This window comes from Pseudophryne corroboree (genome assembly GCF_028390025.1).
Source record: "Pseudophryne corroboree isolate aPseCor3 chromosome 7 unlocalized genomic scaffold, aPseCor3.hap2 SUPER_7_unloc_2, whole genome shotgun sequence".
NCBI lineage: Eukaryota > Metazoa > Chordata > Amphibia > Anura > Myobatrachidae > Pseudophryne > Pseudophryne corroboree.
In genome coordinates this window covers 1,478,206-1,500,782 of record NW_026967611.1, presented here as the reverse complement: position 1 = coordinate 1,500,782, position 22,577 = coordinate 1,478,206, and the positions used below count along the sequence as shown (strand labels likewise).

Sequence of the window (22,577 nt, the reverse complement as noted above, 5' to 3'; positions counted from 1 at the left end):
TTGGTTAGTAGCCAGACACACTAACCGATTGCGCCACACAGACACTTTGCAAAAAGTACATACTGACAAAGGCTAATAAGCATTCATCTAGAACGTTTCCTAGAAAAACTTTAAAAAGTCAATAATCTGGAGAGTTTTTGTAAGAATTTTCTTAAATCAACCAACGAAGAAACACATTGGTACTTTCCCATGATGAGTGAGTGCTTCAGGATCTCTTGCACTTACATGTGCAGCAGAGTACTGCAATGGAAGCATGCTGGGCCCATTACCCAGAGGTAGGCAGATTGAAACTATCCTCTGCTATATGCATTTTTTTTTGTTAATTAAAGTAATCCAAAACTGGGATTGATATGTTAGCTATTTTATGTTTACTTAAAGTACAATAACTTTTACCATTTTAATTTGTTTTAATAGTATATTGACAGTATTGTTTTCTTTCAAAAATCCACTTAATTTTCTTTACCCTATTATTAAAATGGTAATTGACAAAAACAAACTACATTGTCACCAGAAGAGCAATACAAAATGTACAAGTGATATATTAAAATCATCTTTCCAGCTTGAATTTCAATGATGCATTGGGGCAACGATATTGTGAGAAACATCTTCACCCTTAAATAAAGATTTTCTTAATTCCTTACCTGTGTGCTAATTAGATATCACCTTGTTTTCACATTAAACAGACTTCTACATGAGAAAGCAGCAAGGATACAGTGGCGTTAATGTTTCCTGGTGTCAACCTGTATTATTTCAGTAGACATTGAAATGAGGATGCATCTTGCTGCCTTTCCAATGAAGCAAGTTTAATTTAGTAATAGGTGAAAAACCATCCCTACAAAGGTGTTAATCAGAGACTTGGCTTTGTGGACACTTTTCAGAGAACAAATTTGTTAGCATAAAAATAAAGGCAGAAAATGAAGAGCTGTTTAATCACTCAATTGGATTTTTCTGCCAGCATATTTCTTTTTCTCTGCAACCCACTGCTAAATTGTGCTTCCTAGCTGTTTTTATAAAATCACTGAATCAAATCTAACTCTGATTACATCAGAGAAGGCCAGGTACCCTACACCATAAGAGGGGATTTGAAATTTTGACTTGTCTACTTAAAGATCACCAAAATCTGATAACAAGGTCAATTACGTCCCTGGGTGGGATTGAGCCTCCAACCTTTTGGTTTATAGCCGTACACACTAACTGATTGCGCCACAGAGACACTTTGCAAAAGTACATACTGACAAAGGCTAATAAGCATTCATCTAAAACGTTTCCTAGAAAAACTTTAAAAAGTCAATAATCTGGAGAGTTTTTGTAAGATGTTTCTTCCATCCACCAACGAAGAAACACATTGGTACTTTCCCATGATGAGTGAGTGCTTCAGGATCTCTTGCACTTACATGTGCAGCAGAGTACTGCAATGGAAGCATGCTGGGCCCATAACCCAGAGGTAGGCAGATTAAAACTATCCTCTGCTATATGCATTTTTTTTGTTAAAGTAATCCAAAACTGGGATTGATATTTTTGCTCTTTTATTTTTCATTAAAGTACAATAACTTTTACCATTTTAATTTGTTTTAATAGTATATTGAAAGTATTGTTTTTTTTTAAAAATCCACTTAATTTTCTTTACCCTATTATTAAAATGGTAATTGACAAAAACAAACTACATTGTCACCAGAAGAGCAATACAAAATGTACAAGTGATATATTAAAATCATCTTTCCTGCTTGAATTTCAATGATGCATTGGGGCAACGATTTTGTGAGAAACATTTTCACCCTTAAATAAAGATTTTCTTAATTCCTTACCTGTGTGCTAATTAGATATCACCTTGTTTTCACATTAAACAGACTTCCACATGAGAAAGCAGCAAGGATGCAGTGGCGTTAATGTTTCCTGGTGTCAACCTGTATTATTTCAGTAGACATTGAAATGAGGATGCATCTTGCTGCCTTTCCAATGAAGCAAGTTTAATTTAGTAATAGGTGAAAAACCATCCTTACAAAGGTGTTAATCAGAGACTTGGCTTTGTGGACACTTTTCAGAGAACAAATTTGTTAGCATAAAAATAAAGCCAGAAAATGAAGAGCTGTTTAATCACTCAATTGGATTTTTTTGCCAGCATATTTATTTTTCTCTGCAACCCACTGCTAAATTGTGCTTCCTAGCTGTTTTTATAAAATCACTGAATCAAATCTAACTCTGATTACATCAGAGAAGGCCAGGTACCCTACACCATAAGAGAGGGTTTGAAATTTTGACTTGTCTACTTAAAGATCACCAAAATCTGATAACAAGGTCAATTACGTCCATGGGTGGGATTGAACCACCAACCTTTTGGTTAATAGCCATACACACTAACTGATTGCGCCACAGAGACACTTTGCAAAAGTCCATACTGGCAAAGGCTAATAAGCATTCATCTAAAACGTTTCCTAGAAAAACTTTAAAAAGTCAATAATCTGGAGAGTTTTTGTAAGATGTTTCTTCCATCAACCAATGAAGAAACACATTGGTACTTTCCCATGATGAGTGAGTGCTTCAGGATCTATTACACTTACATGTGCAGCAGAGTACAGCAATGGAAGCATGCTGGGCACATAACCCAGAGGTAGGCAGATTGAAACTATCCTCTGCTATATGCATTTTTTTTTGTTAAAGTAATCCAAAACTGGGATTGATATGTTGGCTCTTTTATTTTTACTTACAGTACAATAACTTTTACCATTTTAATTTGTTTTAATAGTATATTGACAGTATTGTTTTCTTTCAAAAATCCACTTAATTTTCATTACCCTATTATTAAAATGGTAATTGACAAAAACAAACTACATTTTCACCAGAAGAGCAATACAAAATGTACAAGTGATATATTAAAATCATCTTTCCAGCTTGAATTTCAATGATGCATTGGGGCAACGATTTTGTGAGAAACATTTTCACCCTTAAATAAAGATTTTCTTAATTCCTTACCTGTGTGCTAATTAGATATCACCTTGTTTTCACATTAAACAGACTTCCACATGAGAAAGCAGCAAGGATGCAGTGGCGTTAATGTTTCCTGGTGTCAACGTGTATTATTTCAGTAGACATTGAAATGAGGATGCATCTTGCTGCCTTTCTAATGAAGCAAGTTTAATTTAGTAATAGGTTAAAAACCATCCTTACAATGGTGTTAATCAGAGACTTGGCTTTGTGGACACTTTTCAGAGAACAAATTTGTTAGCATAAAAATAAAGCCAGAAAATTAAGAGCTGTTTAATCACTCAATTTGATTTTTTTTGCCAGCATATTTCTTTTTCTCTGCAACCCACTGCTAAATTGTGCTTCCTAGCTGTTTTTATAAAATCACTGAATCAAATCTAACTCTGATTACATCAGAGAAGGCCAGGTACCCTACACCAGAACAGGGGGATTTGAAATTTTGACTTGTCTACTTAAAGATCACCAAAATCTGATAACAAGGTCAATTACGTCCCTTGGTGGGATTGAACCACCAACCTTTTGGTTAATCGCCGTGCACACTAAATGATTGCGCCACAGAGACACTTTGCAAAAGTCCATACTGACAAAGGCTAATAAGCATTCATCTAAAACGTTTCCTAGAAAAACTTTAAAAAGTCAATAATCTGGAGAGTTTTTGTAAGATGTTTCTTCCATCAACCAACGAAGAAACACATTGGTACTTTCCCATGATGAGTGAGTGCTTCAGGATCTCTTGCACTTACATGTGCAGCAGAGTACAGAAATGGAAGCATGCTGGGCCCATAACCCAGCGGTAGGCAGATTGAAACTATCCTCTGCTATATGCATTTTTTTTTGTTAATTAAAGTAATCCAAAACTGGGATTGATATTTTGGCTCTTTTATTTTCACTTAAAGTACAATAACTTTTACCATTTTAATTTGTTTTAATAGTATATTGACAGTATTGTTTTCTTTCAAAAATCCACTTAATTTTCTTAACCCTATTATTAAAATGGTAATTGACAAAAACAAAATACATTGTCACCAGAAGAGCAATACAAAATGTACAAGTGATATATTAAAATCATCTTTCCAGCTTGAATTTCAATGATGCATTGGGGCAACGATTTTGTGAGAAACATCTTCACCCTTAAATAAAGATTTTCTTAATTCCTTACCTGTGTGCTAATTAGATATCACCTTGTTTTCACATTAAACAGACTTCCACATGAGAAAGCAGCAAGGATGCAGTGGCGTTAATGTTTCCTGGTGTCAACCTGTATTATTTCAGTAGACATTGAAATGAGGATGCATCTTGCTGCCTTTCCAATGAAGCGTTTAATTTAGTAATAGGTGAAAAACCATCCCTACAAAGGTGTTAATCAGAGACTTGGCTTTGTGGACACTTTTCAGAGAACAAATTTGTTAGCATAAAAATAAAGCTAGAAAATGAAGAGCTGTTTAATCACTCAATTGGATTTTTTTTGCCAGCATATTTCTTTTTCTCTGCAACCCACTGCTAAATTGTGCTTCCTAGCTGTTTTTATTAAATCACTGAATCAAATCTAACTCTGATTACATCAGAAAAGGCCAGGTACCCTACACCATAACAGGGGGTTTGAAATTTTGACTTGTCTACTTAAAGATCACCAAAATCTGATAACAAGGTCAATTGCATCCCTGGGTGGGATTGAACCACCAACCTTTTGGTTAGTAGCTGGACACACTAACCGATTGCGCCACAGAGACACTTCACAAAAAGTACATACTGACAAAGGCTAATAAGCATACATCTAGAACGTTTCCTAGAAAAACTTTAAAAAGTCAATAATCTGGAGAGTTTTTGTAAAATGTTTCTTCCATCAACCAACGAAGAAACACATTGGTACTTTCCCATGATGAGTGAGTGCTTCAGGATCTCTTGCACCTACATGTGCAGCAGAGTACTGCAATGGAAGCATACAGGGCCCATAACCCAGCAGTAGGCAGATTGAAACTATCCTCTGCTATATGCATTTTTTTTTGTTAATTAAAGTAATCCAAAACTGGGATTGATATTTTGGCTCTTTTATTTTCACTTAAAGTACAATAACTTTTACCATTTTAATTTGTTTTAATAGTATATTGACAGTATTGTTTTCTTTCAAAAAATCCACTTAATTTTCTTAACCCTATTATTAAAATGGTAATTGACAAAAACAAACTACATTGTCACCAGAAGAGCAATACAAAATGTACAAGTGATATATTAAAATCATCTTTCCAGCTTGAATTTCAATGATGCATTGGGGCAACGATTTTGTGAGAAACATCTTCACCCTTAAATAAAGATTTTCTTAATTCCTACCTGTGTGCTAATTAGATATCACCTTGTTTTCACATTAAACAGACTTCCACATGAGAAAGCAGCAAGGATGCAGTGGCGTTAATGTTTCCTGGTGTCAACCTGTATTATTTCAGTAGACATTGAAATGAGGATGCATCTTGCTGCCTTTCCAATGAAGCGTTTAATTTAGTAATAGGTGAAAAACCATCCCTACAAAGGTGTTAATCAGAGACTTGGCTTTGTGGACACTTTTCAGAGAACAAATTTGTTAGCATAAAAATAAAGCCAGAAAATGAAGAGCTGTTTAATCACTCAATTGGATTTTTTTTGAAAGCATATTTCTTTTTCTCTGCAACCCACTGCTAAATTGTGCTTCCTAGCTGTTTTTATTAAATCACTGAATCAAATCTAACTCTGATTACATCAGAAAAGGCCAGGTACCCTACACCATAACAGGGGGTTTGAAATTTTGACTTGTCTACTTAAAGATCACCAAAATCTGATAACAAGGTCAATTACATCCCTGGGTGGGATTGAACCACCAACCTTTTGGTTAGAAGCCGGACACACTAACCGATTGCGCCACAGAGACACTTCACGAAAAGTACATACTGACAAAGGCTAATAAGCATACATCTAGAACGTTTCCTAGAAAAACTTTAAAAAGTCAATAATCTGGAGAGTTTTTGTAAAATGTTTCTTCCATCAACCAACGAAGAAACACATTGGTACTTTCCCATGATGAGTGAGTGCTTCAGGATCTCTTGCACTTACATGTGCAGCAGAGTACTGCAATGGAAGCATACAGGGCCCATAACCCAGCGGTAGGCAGATTGAAACTATCCTTTGCTATATGCATTTTTTTTGTTAATTTAAGTAATCAAAACTGGGATTGATATTTTTGCTCTTTTATTTTTACTTGAAGTACAATCATTTTTACCATTTTAATTTGTTTAAATCCACTTAATTTTCTTTACCCTATTATTAAAAGGGTAATTGACAAAAACAAACTACATTGTCACCAGAAGAGCAATACAAAATGTACACGTGATATATTAAAATCATCTTTCCAGCTTGAATTTCAATGCATTGGGGCAACGATTTTGTGAGAAACATCTTCACCCTTAAATAAAGATTTTCTTAATTCCTTACCTGTGTGCTAATTAGATATCACCTTGTTTTCACATTAAACAGACTTTCACATGAGAAAGCAGCAAGGATGCAGTGGCGTTAATGTTTCCTGGTGTCAACCTGTATTATTTCAGTAGAAATTGAAATGAGGATGCATCTTGCTGCCTTTCCAATGTAGCAAGTTTAATTTAGTAATAGGTGAAAAACCATCCCTACAAAGGTGTTAATCAGAGACTTGGCTTTGTGGACACTTTTCAGAGAACAAATTTGTTAGCATAAAAATAAAGCCAGAAAATGAAGAGCTGTTTAATCACTCAATTGGATTTTTCTGCCAGCATATTTCTTTTTCTCTGCAAACCACTGCTAAATTGTGCTTCCTATCTGTTTTTATAAAATCACTGAATCAAATCTAACTCTGATTACATCAGAGAAGGCCAGGTACCCTACACCATAACAGGGGGTTTGAAATTTTGACTTGTCTACTTAAAGATCACCAAAATCTGATAACAAGGTCAATTACGTCCCTGGGTGGGATTGAACCACCAACCTTTTGGTTAGTAGCCAGACACACTAACCGATTGCGCCACAGAGACACTTTGTAAAAAGTATATACTGACAAAGGCTAATAAGCATACATCTAGAACGTTTCCTAGAAAAACTTTAAAAAGTCAATAATCTGGAGAGTTTTTGTAAGATGTTTCTTCCATCAACCAACGAAGAAACACATTGGTACTTTCCCATGATGAGTGAGTGCTTCAGGATCTCTTGCACTTACATGTGCAGCAGAGTACTGCAATGGAAGCATGCTGGGCCCATAACCCAGAGGTAGGCAGATTGAAACTATCCTTTGCTATATGCATTTTTTTTTGTTAATTTAAGTAATCAAAACTGGGATTGATATTTTTGCTCTTTTATTTTTACTTAAAGTACAATAACTTTTACCATTTTAATTTGTTTTAATAGTATATTGACAGTATTGTTTTCTTTCAAAAATCCACTTAATTTTCTTTACCCTATTATTAAAATGGTAATTGACAAAAACAAACTACATTGTCACCAGAAGAGTAATACAAAATGTACAAGTGATATATTAAAATCATCTTTCCAGCTTGAATTTCAATGATGCATTGGGGCAACGATTTTGTGAGAAACATCTTCACCCTTAAATAAAGATTTTCTTAATTCCTTACCTGTGTGCTAATTAGATATCACCTTGTTTTCACATTAAACAGACTTCCACATGAGAAAGCAGCAAGGATGCAGTGGCGTTAATGTTTCCTGGTGTCAACCTGTATTATTTCAGTAGACATTGAAATGAGGATGCATCTTGCTGCCTTTCCAATGAAGCGTTTAATTTAGTAATAGGTGAAAAACCATCCCTACAAAGGTGTTAATCAGAGACTTGGCTTTGTGGACACTTTTCAGAGAACAAATTTGTTAGCATAAAAATAAAGCCAGAAAATGAAGAGCTGTTTAATCACTCAATTGGATTTTTTTTGCCAGCATATTTCTTTTTCTCTGCAACCCACTGCTAAATTGTGCTTCCTAGCTGTTTTTATTAAATCACTGAATCAAATCTAACTCTGATTACATCAGAAAAGGCCAGGTACCCTACACCATAACAGGGGGTTTGAAATTTTGACTTGTCTACTTAAAGATCACCAAAATCTGATAACAAGGTCAATTACGTCCCTGGGTGGGATTGAACCACCAAACTTTTGGCTAGTAGCCGGACACACTAACCGATTGCGCCACAGAGACACTTCACAAAAAGTACATACTGACAAAGGCTAATAAGCATACATCTAGAACGTTTCCTAGAAAAACTTTAAAAAGTCAATAATCTGGAGAGTTTTTGTAAAATGTTTCTTCCATCAACCAACAAAGAAACACATTGGTACTTTCCCATGATGAGTGAGTGCTTCAGGATCTCTTGCACTTACATGTGCAGCAGAGTACTGCAATGGAAGCATGCTGGGCCCATAACCCAGAGGTAGGCAGATTGAAACTATCCTTTGCTATATGCATTTTTTTTGTTAATTTAAGTAATCAAAACTGGGATTGATATTTTTGCTCTTTTATTTTTACTTGAAGTACAATAATTTTTACCATTTTAATTTGTTTAAATCCACTTAATTTTCTTTACCCTATTATTAAAAGGGTAATTGACAAAAACAAACTACATTGTCACCAGAAGAGCAATACAAAATGTACACGTGATATATTAAAATCATCTTTCCAGCTTGAATTTCAATGATGCATTGGGGCAACGATTTTGTGAGAAACATCTTCACCCTTAAATAAAGATTTTCTTAATTCCTTACCTGTGTGCTAATTAGATATCACCTTGTTTTCACATTAAACAGACTTCCACATGAGAAAGCAGCAAGGATGCAGTGGCGTTAATGTTTCCTGGTGTCAACCTGTATTATTTCAGTAGAAATTGAAATGAAGATGCATCTTGCTGCCTTTCCAATGAAGCAAGTTTAATTTAGTAATAGGTGAAAAACCATCCCTACAAAGGTGTTAATCAGAGACTTGGCTTTGTGGACACTTTTCAGAGAACAAATTTGTTAGCATAAAAATAAAGCCAGAAAATGAAGAGCTGTTTAATCACTCAATTGGATTTTTCTGCCAGCATATTTCTTTTTCTCTGCAAACCACTGCTAAATTGTGCTTCCTATCTGTTTTTATAAAATCACTGAATCAAATCTAACTCTGATTACATCAGAGAAGGCCAGGTACCCTACACCATAACAGGGGGTTTGAAATTTTGACTTGTCTACTTAAAGATCACCAAAATCTGATAACAAGGTCAATTACGTCCCTGGGTGGGATTGAGCCTCCAACCTTTTGGTTTATAGCCGTACACACTAACTGATTGCGCCACAGAGACACTTTGCAAAAGTACATACTGACAAAGGCTAATAAGCATTCATCTAAAACGTTTCCTAGAAAAACTTTAAAAAGTCAATAATCTGGAGAGTTTTTGTAGGATGTTTCTTCCATCAACCAACGAAGAAACACATTGGTACTTTCCCATGATGAGTGAGTGCTGCAATGGAAGCATGCTGGGCCCATAACCCAGAGGTAGGCAGATTAAAACTATCCTCTGCTATATGCATTTTTTTTGTTAAAGTAATCCAAAACTGGGATTGATATTTTTGCTCTTTTATTTTTCATTAAAGTACAATAACTTTTACCATTTTAATTTGTTTTAATAGTATATTGAAAGTATTGTTTTTTTTTTTTAAATCCACTTAATTTTCTTTACCCTATTATTAAAATGGTAATTGACAAAAACAAACTCAATTACGTCCATGGGTGGGATTGAACCACCAACCTTTTGGTTAATAGCCATACACACTAACTGATTGCGCCACAGAGACACTTTGCAAAAGTCCATACTGGCAAAGGCTAATAAGCATTCATCTAAAACGTTTCCTAGAAAAACTTTAAAAAGTCAATAATCTGGAGAGTTTTTGTAAGATGTTTCTTCCATCAACCAATGAAGAAACACATTGGTACTTTCCCATGATGAGTGAGTGCTTCAGGATCTATTACACTTACATGTGCAGCAGAGTACAGCAATGGAAGCATGCTGGGCACATAACCCAGAGGTAGGCAGATTGAAACTATCCTCTGCTATATGCATTTTTTTTTGTTAAAGTAATCCAAAACTGGGATTGATATGTTGGCTCTTTTATTTTTACTTACAGTACAATAACTTTTACCATTTTAATTTGTTTTACCTGTGTGCTAATTAGATATCACCTTGTTTTCACATTAAACAGACTTCCACATGAGAAAGCAGCAAGGATGCAGTGGCGTTAATGTTTCCTGGTGTCAACCTGTATTATTTCAGTAGAAATTGAAATGAAGATGCATCTTGCTGCCTTTCCAATGAAGCAAGTTTAATTTAGTAATAGGTGAAAAACCATCCCTACAAAGGTGTTAATCAGAGACTTGGCTTTGTGGACACTTTTCAGAGAACAAATTTGTTAGCATAAAAATAAAGCCAGAAAATGAAGAGCTGTTTAATCACTCAATTGGATTTTTCTGCCAGCATATTTCTTTTTCTCTGCAAACCACTGCTAAATTGTGCTTCCTATCTGTTTTTATAAAATCACTGAATCAAATCTAACTCTGATTACATCAGAGAAGGCCAGGTACCCTACACCATAACAGGGGGTTTGAAATTTTGACTTGTCTACTTAAAGATCACCAAAATCTGATAACAAGGTCAATTACGTCCCTGGGTGGGATTGAGCCACCAACCTTTTGGTTAGTAGCCAGACACACTAACCGATTGCGCCACAGAGACACTTCACAAAAAGTACATCCTGACAAAGGCTAATAAGCATACATCTAGAACGTTTCCTAGAAAAACTTTAAAAAGTCAATAATCTGGAGAGTTTTTGTAAGATGTTTCTTCCATCAACCAACGAAGAAACACATTGGTACTTTCCCATGATGAGTGAGTGCTTCAGGATCTCTTGCACTTACATGTGCAGCAGAGTACTGCAATGGAAGCATGCTGGGCCCATAACCCAGAGGTAGGCAGATTGAAACTATCCTTTGCTATATGCATTTTTTTTTTGTTAATTTAAGTAATCAAAACTGGGATTGATATTTTTGCTCTTTTATTTTTACTTAAAGTACAAAAACTTTTACCATTTTAATTTGTTTTAATAGTATATTGACAGTATAGTTTTCTTTAAAAAATCCACTTAATTTTCTTTACCCTATTATTAAAATGGTAATTGACAAAAACAAACTACATTGTCACCAGAAGAGCAATACAAAATGTACAAGTGATATATTAAAATCATCTTTCCAGCTTGAATTTCAATGATGCATTGGGGCAACGATTTTGTGAGAAACATCTTCACCCTTAAATAAAGATTTTCTTAATTCCTTACCTGTGTGCTTATTAGATATCACCTTGTTTTCACATTAAACAGACTTCTACATGAGAAAGCAGCAAGGATGCAGTGGCGTTAATGTTTCCTGGTGTCAACCTGTATTATTTCAGTAGACATTGAAATGAGGATGCATCTTGCTGCCTTTCCAATGAAGCAAGTTTAATTTAGTAATAGGTGAAAAACCATCCCTACAAAGGTGTTAATCAGAGACTTGGCTTTGTGGACACTTTTCAGAGAACAAATTTGTTAGCATAAAAATAAAGCCAGAAAATGAAGAGCTGTTTAATCACTCAATTGGATTTTTTTTGCCAGCATATTTCTTTTTCTCTGCAACCCACTGCTAAATTGTGCTTCCTAGCTGTTTTTATAAAATCACTGAATCAAATCTAACTCTGATTACATCAGAGAAGGCCAGGTACTCTACACCAGAACATGGGTTTTGAAATTTTGACTTGTCTACTTAAAGATCACCAAAATCTGATAACAAGGTCAATTACGTCCCTGGGTGGGATTGAACCACCAACCTTTTAGCTAATAGCCGTGCACACTAACTGATTGCGCCACAGAGACACTTTGCAAAAGTCCATCCTGACAAAGGCTAATAAGCATTCATCTAAAACGTTTCCTAGAAAAACTTTAAAAAGTCAATAATCTGGAGAGTTTTTGTAAGATGTTTCTTCCAACAACCAACGAAGAAACACATTGGTACTTTCCCATGATGAGTGAGTGCTTCAGGATCTCTTGCACTTACATGTGCAGCAGAGTACTGCAATGGAAGCATGCTGGGCCCATAACCCAGAGGTAGGCAGATTGAAACTATCCTCTGCTATATGCATTTTTTTTTAATTAAAGTAATCCAAAACTGGGATTGATATTTTAGCTCTTTTATTTTTACTTAAAGTACAATAACTTTTACCATTTTAATTTGTTTTAATAGTATATTGACAGTATTGTTTTCTTTCAAAAATCAACTTAATAGTATCTCACCTGGCAGGTAAGTAGGAGTTGGGCTAGAGCTGGGGAGGGTCGCTGCTCGGGCACCCCTCTGTCAAGTGAAGGAGATCCAACTGAGGCAGCACAAGGGAACTCTCGAAAGAAGAACAAGGCTAGAGGAAGATCTGAGACAAAGAAATCTGACTTTTACCAGAGCTGACCAGAGGAAAGCACAAACACAGTCCCCCACTACCACAAATAATGCAGTCGAGTTTCCCACATTTGGGGAAATCACAGGGGTCAGCATACCCAGAATGCAATGAATGAACCTCACCCTGGGAGAACAATCTTCATGACCATGGTATCTCCTATGCAAAATAAGTATGATTTGGGATAGGGCTGGGGAGGGCCGCTGCTCAGGCACATCTCTGTCAAGTAAAGGAGATTCAACTGAGGCAGCACAAGGGAACTCTCATCTGGGGACAACAACTGCAGGGAGAACACATATTTTCAGATGAACATGGGAGGGCAGAAGGCTGCCTAATACTGAAGCACCCCCAAACAACAAACCAAATGCAACAACTAGGCAAGCATTCCTGGGGGAAGGCCTGCAGCAGATGGATTTGCATATGGTGATGTCATCAAAGCAGTGGGTCAAAGTTGGCTTCAACCCTCGTCTGCATATGAAAAGAGAAAAGTGGCGTGCAGGGCATGGCAGCCTTTTGCGGCGCTTGGAAGACCCCTAGTTCGCATTAAACACCTCCACCCTCCTTCGGTGTGGGGCTCATGTTGGCTATGCCCCAGCCCCTGAAGCATTCAAGCTGATTTCTTGCAGCGGCTGGGCACTGTAACAGCTCCAGAGCTGATCTGTAAGGCAAGTAAAAGGGTGTGGGCCCTGCAGCACTACCTGTAGTTCGCATTGTGCGTTGGAAGGCACAAATTAAGCAGACGTGAGAAGTCAGGATAGTGCGCAAGGGCATAGAAGGGAGTGGCTCAAGAAAAGAGAAGTGGAAACAGACAGCAAACTAGGCTGGAGAGAGACCTGAGACAAAGAGATCTGAATTATACGAGAGCCGACCAGGGGAAACACAAATTATGCAGTCAAGTTTCCCACATTTGGGGAAATCGCAGGAGCAGCACACCCAGAGTGCAATGGGTGAGCCTTGCCCTGGGAGAAGCACCTTCATGATCATAGTATCTCACCTGGCAGGTAAGTAAGATTTGGGATAGAGCTGGGGAGGGTCGCTGCTCGGGCACCCCCCTGTCAAGTGAAGGAGATCCAACCGAGGCAGCACAAGGAAACTCTCGAAAGAAGAACAAGGCTAGAGGAAGATCTGAGACAAATAAATCTGACTTTTACCAGAGCTGACCAGAGGAAAGAACAAACACAGTCCCCCACTACCACAAATAATGCAGTCAAGTTTCCCACATTTGGGGAAATCATAGGAGTCAGCATACCCAGAATGCAATGAATTAACCTCACCCTGGGAGAACAATCTTCATGACCATGGTATCTCCTATGCAAAATAAGTATGATTTGGGATAGGGCTGGGGAGGGCCGCTGCTCAGGCACATCTCTGTCAAGTAAAGGAGATTCAACTGAGGCAGCACAAGTGAACTCTCATCTGGGGACAACAACTGCAGGGAGAACACATATTTTCAGATGAACATGGTAGGGCAGAAGGCTGCCTAATACTGAAGCACCCCCAAACAACAAACCAAATGCAACAACTAGTGCAAGCATTCCTGGGGGAAGGCCTGCAGCAGATGGATTTGCATATGGTGATGTCATCCAAGCAGTGGGTCAAAGTTGGCTTCAACCCTCGTCTGCATATGAAAAGAGAAAAGGGGCGTGCAGGGCATGGCGGCCTTTTGCGGCGCTTGGATGACCCCTAGTTCGCATTAAACACCTCCACCCTCCTTCGATGTGGGGCTCATGTTGGCTATGCCCCAGCCCCTGAAGCATTCAAGCTGATTTCTTGCAGCAGCTGGGCACTGTAACAGCTCCAGAGCTGCTCTGTAAGGCAAGTAAAAGGGCGTGGGCCCTGCAGCACTACCTGTAGTTTGCATTGTGCGTTGGAAGGCACAAAGTAAGCAGACGGGAGAAGTCAGGATAGTGCGCAAGGGCATAGAAGGGAGCGGCTCAAGAAAAGAGAAGTGGAAACAGACAGCAAACTAGGCTAGAGAGAAACCTGAGACAAAGAGATCTGAATTATACGAGAGCCGACCAGGGGAAACACAAATTATGCAGTCAAGTTTCCCACATTTGGGGAAATCACAGGAGCAGCACACCCAGAGTGCAATGGGTGAGCCTTGCCCTGGGAGAAGCACCTTCATGATCATAGTATCTCACCTGGCAGGTAAGTAGGAGTTGGGCTAGAGCTGGGGAGGGTCGCTGCTCGGGCACCCCCCTGTCAAGTGAAGGAGATCCAACTGAGGCAGCACAAGGGAACTCTCGAAAGAAGAACAAGGCTAGAGGAAAATCTGAGACAAATAAATCTGACTTTTACCAGAGCTGACCAGAGGAAAGCACAAACACAGTCCCCCACTACCACAAATAATGCAGTCGAGTTTCCCACATTTGGGGAAATCACAGGGGTCAGCATACCCAGAATGCAATGAATGAACCTCACCCTGGGAGAACAATCTTCATGAAAATGGTATCTCCTATGCAAAATAAGTATGATTTGGGATAGGGCTGGGGAGGGCCGCTGCTCAGGCACATCTCTGTCAAGTAAAGGAGATTCAACTGAGGCAGCACAAGGGAACTCTCATCTGAGGACAACAACTGCAGGGAGAACACATATTTTCAGATGAACATGGTAGGGCAGAAGGCTGCCTAATACTGAAGCACCCCCAAACAACAAACCAAATGCAACAACTAGTGCAAGCATTCCCGGGGGAAGGCATGCAGCAGATGGATTTGCATATGGTGATGTCATCCAAGCAGTGGGTCAAAGTTGGCTTCAACCCTCGTCTGCATATGAAAAGAGAAAAGGGGCGTGCAGGGCATGGCGGCCTTTTGCGGCGCTTGGATGACCCCTAGTTCGCATTAAACACCTCCACCCTCCTTCGGTGTGGGGCTCATGTTGGCTATGCCCCAGCCCCTGAAGCATTCAAGCTGATTTCTTGCAGCAGCTGGGCACTGTAACAGCTCGAGAGCTGCTCTGTAAGGCAAGTAAAAGGGCGTGGGCCCTGCAGCACTACCTGTAGTTTGCATTGTGCGTTGGAAGGCACAAAGTAAGCAGACGGGAGAAGTCAGGATAGTGCGCAAGGGCATAGAAGGGAGCGGCTCAAGAAAAGAGAAGTGGAAACAGACAGCAAACTAGGCTGGAGAGAGACCTGAGACAAAGAGATCTGAATTATACGAGAGCCGACAAGGGGAAACACAAATTATGCAGTCAAGTGTCCAACATTTGGGGAAACCGCAGGAGCAGCACACCCAGAGTGCAATGGGTGAGCCTTGCCCTGGGAGAAGCACCTTCATGATCATAGTATCTCACCTGGCAGGTAAGTAGGAGTTGGGCTAGAGCTGGGGAGGGTCGCTGCTCGGGCACCCCCCTGTCAAGTGAAGGAGATCCAACTGAGGCAGCACAAGGGAACTCTCGAAAGAAGAACAAGGCTAGAGGAAGATCTGAGACAAAGAAATCTGACTTTTACCAGAGCTGACCAGAGGAAAGCACAAACACAGTCCCTCACTACCACAAATAATGCAGTCCAGTTTCCCACATTTGGGGAAATCACAGGGATCAGCATACCCAGAATGCAATGAATGAACCTCACCCTGGGAGAACAATCTTCATGACCATGGTATCTCCTATGCAAAATAAGTATGATTTGGGATAGGGCTGGGGAGGGCCGCTGCTCAGGCACATCTCTGTCAAGAATTTATAAAGTCTATACATATATATAACCAAATGTCAATATATATATATAGAACCCAGCGCTCCAATCAAAACGTATCTATTTCACCAATTTGTTGCTTATTTAATCTTTATACATCTATTAATTTTCACCATATATTATAAAATGCTGCTCCCATAGGTAGTACTGTTCTACCAATAATAAACCAAATTTTAAAGATAATCACACTTGTTATCAAGGGAGCGCAAAAAATAAAATATACAAGCTCTTTATTTTTAAAAAATATATATAGACAGAAGAAACCCACATTCAATAAAATACAATGGAGTCAACATATATAGGCACCACTATCCATATCTAAATGTAATCAGTATCTATTTCATATTGCCCTTGATGACAACGGAATGTCTATTAAAGTGTCCAAAAAATCCTCCTGGATACAGCTGTTGTAATTTAATCGTTACTTTCCAATTGTAATTGATACATTAAATTCCTTCTTGTGGATGAACAGCAACAGTTGTAACCAACGCCTCTTATTTACTGCAGTTAAAGTTCATATGTAACTCACGTGAGTAATGAAAGAAAACAGGGGGAGAGCGCTGTGATGGTTGATGAAACACAGCGGTATGCTACGACCCCCGTTAACCGTGGCTGGATCTTATTGGCACTCGCGGTCGGGATATTCCTCCCTGCCGTGGGGTAGAGACCTCCTTTTGCTCGCTCTCAAATTGCTTTTTCCCCTTCACCGCTGTCTTTACATCAGACGTCCGCCGTGATGTAGCTCGTTCATGAACGGGCTTATATCTCAGCAATCAGAGTGTCCGGTAGTCACCTTCTTACGCGTTTCTCCGCTGTTATCCAAGAGCGGTTTCGTCAGAGGATACATCAGCAGCCTAGCAGGCTCTTTTTAAAATGCACCGGACCAATAGCATTACTAATTAGTTGATTGGATACATACATATACTAATTGGATGCATACATGTAATGACTCATATATGGAACAACTTTCTAATTGCAATTGCACATATAAAGGCATTTCATAATATAAAAATAAGCAACATGGTGATTAAAAATAATAATAAAATAAGCAACAAGGTGGTTTAAAAAATAACAGAAAATATATAATCTATATACAGATCAACCTCTAATCTTTCAATCAATACCTCATATCTATAATCACATATACATAATTCAGAAACTCAGCACTAAGGATCCCCATTTACTTATATAAAACCTTTTAGGGTAACATAAATCCATGCCACTACTAAAGCTGCTCTCGTGGCGCAGGGGAAACATCACCTGCACTCTATGCAGTGAGTCCCATGTTCGAATCCAACCCGCTCAGCTTAACATCCATATTATTTATTTACTTTTAATGGGATCATTCTATCAATTCATTTTTACCTTTAATTTTTGTTAATATTATTTCTATATTTCATTATTTTAACCCCTGGAATAATTACATTGCTGCTTAAACAACAAAAAGAATTGAAGAAAAAAATAAATATTAAACAGACAATTTAAGGATTCGAAGATTTAAAGATTTAAAGATTTTAAAATTTAAAACAGGGAGGGGGGGGAGGGAGGGGGGCCTTTTGGGAGAAGGAGGGGAAAAAAATAAATAAAAATAAAAATATATATATATAGAACCAAGAGAAAGTGTAAAAAGAGGATGGAGGAAGAAATCTGATGTTCATCATTACTAGTGGATTTTACTAAAGAACTTTAAAGGAACACACACAACAGGATTATACAGTTTCATCCTAAGAGGAAAGCTGTTTCCAAAATAGCTACTTCTAATAATTTTGTTTATTTATTAAACATACAATAAATGGATATTCAATAAATAATATATTAGGTAAATCAATAGATAAAATCTTCAGAGACTGCCAATGTTGTTCAGTTCGATGCTCTCATTCAGACCATCAGGTGTAAGGGTACCCAAAGAAAAAATCCAAAATGCCTCCCTTGTCAAGTAAAGGAGATTCAACTGAGGCAGCACAAGGGAACTCTCATTTGGGGACAACAACTGCAGGGAGAACACATATTTTCAGATGAACATGGGAGGGCAAAAGGCTGCCTAATACTGAAGCACCCCCAAACAACAAACCAAATGCAACAACTAGTGCAAGCATTCCTTGGGGAAGGTCTGCAGAAGATGGATTTGCATACGGTGATGTTAGCCAAGCAGTGGGCCAAATTTGGCTGGAACCCTCATCTGCATATGAAAAGAGAAAAGGGGTATGCAGGGCATGGCGGCCTTTTGCGGCGCTTGGATGACCCCTAGTTTGCATTAAACACCCCCACCCTCCTTCGGTGTGGGGCTCATGTTGGCCATGCCCCAGCCCCTGAAGCATTCAAGCTGATTTCTTGCAGCAGCTTGGCACTGTAACAGCTCCAGAGCTACTCTGTAAGGCAAGTAAAAGGGCGTGGGCCCTGCAGCACTACCTGTAGTTCGCATTGTGCATTGGAAGGCACAAAGTACGCAGACGGGAGAAGTCAAGATAGTGCGCAAGGGCATAGAAGGGAGCGGCTCAAGAAAAGAGAAGTGGAAACAGACAGCAAACTAGGCTGGAGAGAGACCTGAGACAAAGAGATCTGAATTATACGAGAGCCAACCAGGGGAAACACAAATTATGCAGTCAAGTTTCCCACATTTGGGGAAATCGCAGGAGCAGCACACACAGAGTGCAATGGGTGAGCCTTGCTCTGGGAGAAGCACCTACATGATCATAGTATCTCACCTGGCAGGTAAGTAGGAGTTGGGCTAGAGCTGGGGAGGGTCGCTGCTCGGGCACCCCCCTGTCAAGTGAAGGAGATCCAACTGAGGCAGCACAAGGGAACTCTCGAAAGAAGAACAAGGCTAGAGGAAGATCTGAGACAAAGAAATCTGACTTTTACCAGAGCTGACCAGAGGAAAGCACAAACACAGTCCCCCACTACCACAAATAATGCCGTCAAGTTTCCCACATTTGGGGAAATCACAGGGGTCAGCATACCCAGAATGCAATGAATGAACCTCAACCTGGGAGAACAATCTTCATGACCATGGTATCTCCTATGCAAAATAAGTATGATTTGGGATAGAGCTGGGGAGGGCCGCTGCTCAGGCACATCTCTGTCAAGTAAAGAAGATTCAACTGAGGCAGCACAAGGGAACTCTCATCTGGGGACAACAACTGCAGGGAGAACACATATTTTCAGATGAACATGGGAGGGCAGAAGGCTGCCTAATACTGAAGCACCCCCAAACAACAAACCAAATGCAACAACTAGTGCAAGCATTCCTGGGGGAAGGCCTGCAGCAGATGGATTTGCATATGGTGATGTCATCCAAGCAGTGGGTCAAAGTTGGCTTCAACCCTCGTCTGCATATGAAAAGAAAAAAGGGATGTGCAGGGCATGGCGGCCTTTTGTGGCGCTTGGATGACCCCTAATTCGCATTAAACATCTCCACCCTCCTTCGGTGTGGGGCTCATGTTGGCTATGCCCCAGCCCCTGAAGCATTCAAGCTGATTTCTTGCAGCAGCTGGGCACTGTAACAGCTCCAGAGCTGCTCTGTAAAGCATGTAAAAGGGTGTGGGCCCTGCAGCACTACCTGTAGTTTGCATTGACGTTGGAAGGCACAAAGTAAGCAGACAGGAGAGGTCATAATAGTGCGCAAGGGCATAGAAGGGAGCGGCTCAAGAAAAGAGAAGTGGAAACAGACAGCAAACTAGGCTGGAGAGAGACCTGAGACAAAGAGATCTGAATTATACGAGAGCCGACCAGGGGAAACACAAATTATGCAGTCAAGTTTTCCACATTTGGGGAAATCGCAAGAGCAGCACACCCAGAGTGCAATGGGTGAGCCTTGCCCTGGGAGAAGCACCTTCATGATCATAGTATCTCACCTGGCAGGTAAGTAGGAGTTGGGCTAGAGCTGGGTAGGGTCGCTGCTCGGGCACTTCCCTGTCAAGTGAAGGAGATCCAACTGAGTCAGCACAAGGGAACTCTCGAAAGAAGAACAAGGCTAGAGGAAGATCTGAGACAAATAAATCTGACTTTTACCAGAGCTGACCAGAGGAAAGCACAAACACAGTCCCCCACTACCACAAATAATGAAGTCGAGTTTCCCACATTTGGGGAAATCACAGGGGTCAGCATACCCAGAATGCAATGAATGAACCTCACCCTGGGATAACAGTCTTCATTACCATGATATCTCCTATGCAAAATAAGTATGCTTTGGGATAGGGCTGGGGAGGGCCGCTGCTCAGGCACATCTCTGTCAAGTAAAGGAGATTCAACTGAGGCAGCACAAGGGAACTCTCATCTGGGGACAACAACTGCAGGGAGAACACATATTTTCAGATGAACATGGGAGGGCAGAATGCTGCCTAATACTGAAGCACCCCCAAACAACAAACCAAATGCAACAACTAGTACAAGCATTCCTGGGGGAAGGTCTGCAGAAGACGGATTTGCATACAGTGATGTCATCCAAGCAGTGGGCCAAAGTTGGCTGGAACCCTCATCTGCATATGAAAAGAGAAAAGGGGTATGCAGGGAATGGCGGCCATTTGCGGCGCTTGGATGACCCTTAGTTCGCATTAAACACCCCCACCCTCCTTCGGTGTGGGGCTCATGTTGGCAATGCCCCAGCCCCTGAAGCATTCAAGCTGATTTCTTGCAGCAGCTTGGCACTGTAACAGCTCCAGAGCTGCTCTGTAATGCAAGTAAAAGTTTGTGGGCCCTGCAGCACTACCTGTAGTTTGCATTGTGCATTGGAAGGCACAAAGTAAGCAGACAGGAGAAGTCAGTATAGTGCACAAGGGTATAGAAGGGAGGGGCTCAAAAAAAAAGAAGTGGAAACAGACTGCAAACTAGGCTGGAGAGAGACCTGAGACAAAGAGATCTGAATTATATGAAAGCCGACCAGTGGAAACACAAATTATGCAGTCAAGTTTCCCACATTTGGGGAAATCACAGGGGCAGCACACCCAGAGTGCAATGGGTGAGCCTTGCCCTGGGAGAAGCACCTTCATGATCATAGTATCTCACCTGGCAGGTAAGTAGGAGTTGGGCTAGAGCTGGGGAGGGTCGCTGCTTGGGCACCCCCCTGTCAAGTAAAGGAGATCCAACTGAGGCAGCACAAGGGAACTCTCGAAAGAAGAACAAGGCTAGAGGAAGATCTGAGACAAAGAAATCTGACTTTTACCAGAGCTGACCAGAGGAAAGCACAAACACAGTCCCCCACTACCACAAATAATGCAGTCAAGTTTCCCACATTTGGGGAAATCACAGGGATCAGCATACCCAGAATGCAATGAATGAACCTCACCCTGGGAGAGCAATCTTCATGACCATGGTATCTCCTATGCAAAATAAGTATGATTTGGGATAGGGCTGGGGAGGGCCGCTGCTCAGGCACATCTCTGTCAAGTAAAGAAGATTCAACTGAGGCAGCACAAGGGAACTCTCATCTGGGGACAACAACTGCAGGGAGAACACATATTTTCAGATGAACATGGGAGGGCAGAAGGCTGCCTAATACTGAAGCACCCCCAAACAACAAACCAAATGCAACAACTAGTGCAAGCATTCCTGGGGGAAGGCCTGCTGCAGATGGATTTGCATATGGTGATGTCATCCAAGCAGTGGGTCAAAGTTGGCTTCAACCCTCGTCTGCATATGAAAAGAGAAAAGGGGCGTGCAGGGCATGGCGGCCTTTTGCGGCGCTTGGATGACCCCTAGTTCGCATTAAACACCTCCACCCTCCTTCGGTGTGGGGCTCATGTTGGCTATGCCCCAGCCCCTGAAGCATTCAAGCTGATTTCTTGCAGAAGCTGGGCACTGTAACAGCTCCAGAGCTGCTCTGTATGGCAAGTAAAAGGGTGTGGGCCCTGCAGCACTACCTGTAGTTCGCATTGTGCGTTGGAAGGCACAAAGTAAGCAGATGGGAGAAGTCAGGATAGTGCGCAAGGGCATATAAGGGAGCGGCTCAAGAAAAGAGAAGTGGAAACAGACAGCAAACTAGGCTGGAGAGCTCTTCTGTCTATATTTTGCAAACCTGCTCTTGTCCTCTCCAGCTGCTCCATGTAGATTTGACGTCTGGAAAGGTGCATAACCCACTGACAAGCAGGCACACTCCTGCATGAGTTTTCTCTCTCACTAGCTGGATGATACACAATCATTTGCATGTGCTCCACCTCCGACACACCACCCACCCAACCACCCAGTGACCAGAGCCACCCACAAGCCAACTGGCTCCGTGATTTAATTTGCACAGTGTAGTCATCCAGGCAGCATGTCCTTCTCAATGGAATCTTCCACATTGGAATGCTGCGGAATAAAAAGGATTTAAATATTCAGCTTGCTAGCATTCAATGTACCTGCGGCTTGGCTTTAGCACATGGGTCTTCATCCTGTGGCCCTCCAGCTGCTGTGAAACTA

General features: G+C 40.4%; 13 non-coding genes and 1 pseudogene across 13 annotated transcripts; all 14 read right to left on the bottom strand.

Moving 5' to 3' along the window:
- Positions 1–6,939: 6,939 nt before the first annotated feature.
- TRNAS-ACU (transfer RNA serine (anticodon ACU)) lies at positions 6,940–7,013 on the bottom strand. The gene has a single exon. It is a non-coding gene; the product is annotated as a tRNA-Ser (tRNA).
- A 5,486-nt stretch (positions 7,014–12,499) lies between these two features.
- LOC134986222 (U1 spliceosomal RNA) lies at positions 12,500–12,663 on the bottom strand. The gene has a single exon (XR_010192222.1). It is a non-coding gene; the product is annotated as a U1 spliceosomal RNA (small nuclear RNA).
- A 670-nt stretch (positions 12,664–13,333) lies between these two features.
- On the bottom strand, positions 13,334–13,496 carry LOC134986084 (U1 spliceosomal RNA). Its single transcript, XR_010192111.1, has one exon. It is a non-coding gene; the product is annotated as a U1 spliceosomal RNA (small nuclear RNA).
- A 152-nt stretch (positions 13,497–13,648) lies between these two features.
- Positions 13,649–13,812, bottom strand: LOC134986044 (U1 spliceosomal RNA). Its single transcript, XR_010192075.1, has one exon. It is a non-coding gene; the product is annotated as a U1 spliceosomal RNA (small nuclear RNA).
- Positions 13,813–14,483: 671 nt separating this feature from the next.
- On the bottom strand, positions 14,484–14,646 carry LOC134986110 (U1 spliceosomal RNA). Its single transcript, XR_010192134.1, has one exon. It is a non-coding gene; the product is annotated as a U1 spliceosomal RNA (small nuclear RNA).
- A 152-nt stretch (positions 14,647–14,798) lies between these two features.
- Positions 14,799–14,962, bottom strand: LOC134986002 (U1 spliceosomal RNA). Its single transcript, XR_010192037.1, has one exon. It is a non-coding gene; the product is annotated as a U1 spliceosomal RNA (small nuclear RNA).
- Positions 14,963–15,660: 698 nt separating this feature from the next.
- On the bottom strand, positions 15,661–15,796 carry LOC134986177 (U1 spliceosomal RNA; annotated as a pseudogene).
- Positions 15,797–15,948: 152 nt separating this feature from the next.
- LOC134986052 (U1 spliceosomal RNA) lies at positions 15,949–16,112 on the bottom strand. Its single transcript, XR_010192082.1, has one exon. It is a non-coding gene; the product is annotated as a U1 spliceosomal RNA (small nuclear RNA).
- Positions 16,113–18,738: 2,626 nt separating this feature from the next.
- On the bottom strand, positions 18,739–18,901 carry LOC134986173 (U1 spliceosomal RNA). Its single transcript, XR_010192187.1, has one exon. It is a non-coding gene; the product is annotated as a U1 spliceosomal RNA (small nuclear RNA).
- Positions 18,902–19,053: 152 nt separating this feature from the next.
- On the bottom strand, positions 19,054–19,217 carry LOC134986064 (U1 spliceosomal RNA). Its single transcript, XR_010192093.1, has one exon. It is a non-coding gene; the product is annotated as a U1 spliceosomal RNA (small nuclear RNA).
- A 670-nt stretch (positions 19,218–19,887) lies between these two features.
- Positions 19,888–20,050, bottom strand: LOC134986116 (U1 spliceosomal RNA). The gene has a single exon (XR_010192139.1). It is a non-coding gene; the product is annotated as a U1 spliceosomal RNA (small nuclear RNA).
- Positions 20,051–20,202: 152 nt separating this feature from the next.
- On the bottom strand, positions 20,203–20,366 carry LOC134986076 (U1 spliceosomal RNA). The gene has a single exon (XR_010192104.1). It is a non-coding gene; the product is annotated as a U1 spliceosomal RNA (small nuclear RNA).
- Positions 20,367–21,037: 671 nt separating this feature from the next.
- LOC134986113 (U1 spliceosomal RNA) lies at positions 21,038–21,200 on the bottom strand. The gene has a single exon (XR_010192137.1). It is a non-coding gene; the product is annotated as a U1 spliceosomal RNA (small nuclear RNA).
- A 152-nt stretch (positions 21,201–21,352) lies between these two features.
- Positions 21,353–21,516, bottom strand: LOC134986029 (U1 spliceosomal RNA). Its single transcript, XR_010192061.1, has one exon. It is a non-coding gene; the product is annotated as a U1 spliceosomal RNA (small nuclear RNA).
- Positions 21,517–22,577: the final 1,061 nt, after the last annotated feature.